This window comes from Poecilia reticulata, linkage group LG2 (assembly GCF_000633615.1).
Source record: "Poecilia reticulata strain Guanapo linkage group LG2, Guppy_female_1.0+MT, whole genome shotgun sequence".
In the NCBI taxonomy this organism is placed as follows: Eukaryota; Metazoa; Chordata; class Actinopteri; order Cyprinodontiformes; family Poeciliidae; genus Poecilia; species Poecilia reticulata.
The window spans coordinates 26,154,973-26,158,896 of NC_024332.1; positions in this window are offsets into that span (position 1 = coordinate 26,154,973).

The following is a 3,924-nucleotide window of genomic DNA, read 5'->3' on the forward strand; positions in this document are numbered from 1 at the left end:
GATAATAAATTGACATTTCTCTCCACGCTATTTTTACTATCTTGTTCAATAAAGGCTACTAGTGCGAAAAAAAATCTTTAAGTCAATAAAGACACATAAAAACCTAACTGTTGCAATAAAGTGTGTTTAGTTCAATTGCAAGTCTGYAAAACAAAATAAATACAGCAAATAAGAGAAGATATATTTTATATCCAAATAAATATTAAAAGCAAAAATAAACAGTATTTAAATTAGGATGTCTGACTTACATATTTTATTGTCATAATTAATATGACCACTAGGTGGAGGCATCGCATAACATTAATTTATTWYTTCCTCTTTATTTCCTGCATGTTGTAAAATACACAATAACAGTAATGATGCAATTGTGGTGCAATTTAAATATTGAGCCACCAGAGGGCAGTATTTATCAAAACATTGTTAGTTTAATTGGGTTATGTCATCTTTAAGAATTTATTATCAGTGTTGTGCCATTATAAATACTACACTATTGTAGATATAAATTTATTTAAATGAGCAGTGTGTTGTTTAAACCTTTCCTACTCTCATTTAGGAGTGATTATTTGAAATGGCACTGAATGTAATTTTCTAATATATGATCATCTGCATCTACTGTCAATTAGCTTTCCTGAACCCAACATGTAGAGGTGGTAGAGTCCAACAGAGCAGGGCTTTTATTCTCTATAATGTTTTTTGAAAAAATGGCTCAGATCCATTTCATTTGTCAAGGGGCTACTTAAGAATGAAAGATTGCACAAACCCTCCACCCCCCTTTTTTTTTAAATCCAAGGACGTATGAGATCATGGTGCCTGGCCGGCTGCCTAGATGAAGAGGAGGAGGAGGAGGAGGAGGAGGAGGAGCAGGATGTATTCATCAGGTGCATTACGTCATCGCGGGCCAATCCCCTGCTCTCTGGCACGAGCTTTCACAGCAACGTATGCCACAGAGTGGAACATGTGCAGGTTTGGGATGAAACAATGAGGACAAAGGAGCATCTCAAGGTCAGATTGGCCTTGGTTTGGACGTCCAATGACTCGATGACTCAAAGATTATCGTTCTGATACGACAAACTGCATCTGTCTGGCCGGAAACAGGTAATCCGGGATTTTGTTTTTCAAAATTTTCAAACCAGATTTTGATGGTTTTTTTCCTTAATGGAAAACAAAAGTAAAAAAAATCACAAATATTCAATAAAATTCCTCAAAATAAGGTGCTAAAGACATTATCTCGTTCCAATATCACTTTTTGGTTTTATATGTCACATTTTTTTCAATAAAAGTAGAACATTACAGTTGCGTTTTAAGTTCTTTTCAGCTCTTTTTACTGAAATTATATTCAGTCATCCCCAGTTTCAGTCACACATTGTCAGATCCTACAGTATTTTCTGTTCCATCTTGGTGTTAAATTATMAATTTTTACCATCATCCTGATTCCTCTGGTCTGCATTTGGCAATATTTGTGACTAGTTTGTCCATCCAGGATACATTTTTTCCTTTACAAGGAGAATCGGGATGATTTRTGGTGAAATTATTCTTAAAGTTTCCAAATTACGACTCCATCAACRYTCTGAGGAGCTTTCACAGAAAGTAGTTCAGAAAGTAGAAGTAATATTGTTGTTTCTAAACATATATGAACTTGCTGTCTTTGCTTTATTTGAGGTCTGAAAGCGCTTTAACCTGAAAGTGCATCTGTTTTTGTTATTTTCACCATTTCTCATTTTCTCAAATTTTTGTTTAGAGTTTCTGAGACAGAACTTCATAGAATAAAAGAGCAATGTTAAATTTACTGAAATATAAAATGTAAAATCAGARAAACTGATCATTTTAAGTAGTCTCTCAATTTCTTTTAGAGCTGTATTCTGACCTCAAAGGGCTACAAAAACAAAAACAAAGTGATAAAAAAWTTTTGCTAAAACAAAATATACTGACACATCCTGCAAGCATTTATACTTCAGCTGACCTGGCAGAATCCCAAAGAGTGAAGCCAAGGATGGCGCGAATTAAAAAACAAGCGTCTTTGTTTTCATATCAGATCAGATTTGTGCCTCTCAGCGATTATTTGACTGGCAGTCCAGAAGTGTTGATGATCCTGGGAGTCGGGAGGATCTTTTTGTGGCTCTCAAGTCACAGGTGGTGTTTACATCCAACTTTTTTGCATCCTCCAGCTGAATCACTAGTGTCAGTAACTGTCAGTAGCTTTTGGGCTTAGAGCCACTTAAAGGCAGCGCTGTCGGATCAGATTAAACGTCCTCCTCCGTGTACAAAACAGCCCTGGAAATGTTTAACAGCTCAAATTAGACTCATAGGGGAAGGGAATGAATTCAGAAGTGAAGAGATGCAAACCTAATGAGGAAATTCACCTGTAAATTAAAATAAATTTTAAAAACCGATAAAATCAGAGAAGTTGCAAATCTGCGGTCCGTGCTTTCAGGTCACAGACGCAGCTCTTGAGGTCACCGGTGTGCCGGGATGCTGCAGGAGGGATGCTGAGCAGCTGTCAGCTTCACTCGGCTTCAAACTCTGCGTTTTCAGACAGTTTAACCCTGACATGAACCCAACGTTCAGCCCATGAAAATTTCACCGACCAACAGAAGAGCGGCCGCCGTCTCCGCTCAGTCGGAAGAAGGTTAAGTGGGCAGCTGCTCGAATGCTGATATGATTGGTGTCGCTGCTGTACGGCGCGCCACGCTCATGTAAAATCACTAAAGGGAAATGCGAATGTGCGACTCGGTACCAAGAAAAACTCGGCTTTCAAGCATTSGAAGAAAACGGGTCAAAGAAGAAGAAAAAGAAGCAAGTGAAATAAAAATAAATCCTTTAAAGGCAGAAATCTCATCAATGCCATCCAGCTCATGAGTTATTTATTCAGGTTAAAGCRCTCGTAGTATTACTTTATACTGACGCTCTCACATGTTGTTCTGTACTTTTGACACCTCCTGTCATACTGCAAGAACRCAAACCAAGTATTTTTGTCTAGTTTCCACATCAAATAAGACAAAACTGACAAGTAACCTTTCAGCAAGATACAGGAGCTTGTTTGAAGTCAATACTTCATTAATATTGATGAAAAGTTAYATGTTCCATTAGAATATTTCACATATATATGGKGAAAATGTCTTATAAGTTAAACAATCAAACYCATTTTCAACAACATTAAGTTAGTTTTGTTTCATTTCAATTGTACTAAGATATTTTCTCTATAAACTAAACTAAAAATACTTTACATTTTCCATTATGTTGTTAATAATTTTACTCTGATTACAAATTAAAAGTCTCCTGTGCTGAATGGGCCATACTTGTATCATTTTTTAATTTCAGTTGGGGGCCGCTCAAAATCAGTCCGAGGGTCACAAATGGCCCTCGCGCCACAATTTGAACACCCCTGTTTTAGAGATTTGCATAGAATTAAACCAAAATCAGTATAATCTGTGGCTTTTTTTCTAATTTCTTCWACAAAGCCAGCACAAAAATGTGCAAATGCTCAAATTCTGAATAGTTTTATTTMATTTGCGTCACTCTGTCTGTTTGCTTGACTTTTTCGTCAGTKAGTGTAATCAAACAAATATCTACTGTTGAGCCTTCTGGAGATGCTGCAGGCCTAACTCAATGAAGCATCTGGTCTCGGTTGGAGCTCCCTCTAACAAGCCAGCAGCCTCCCTCCACCAGCCGCGCAGGATCTCTGCAGAAGACGATTGTTGCGCTTTAACTGCGTGAAGCGATGGTCCGATCAGATACCGTCTTGGCCGACGCTTTGTCTCTCTCTCTCTCTCTCTCTCTCTCTCTCTAGCAGCGTGTTTGCAGCAACTACAGAGCTGGCACGGACAGGGAAGAGCTGGAGGCTGGCCTCAGACCACTGCTCTGGAGAGAGAGAGTGTGTATGTGTGTGTATGTGTGTGTATGCTGGTGTGTGGCGCCTGTCTGGCT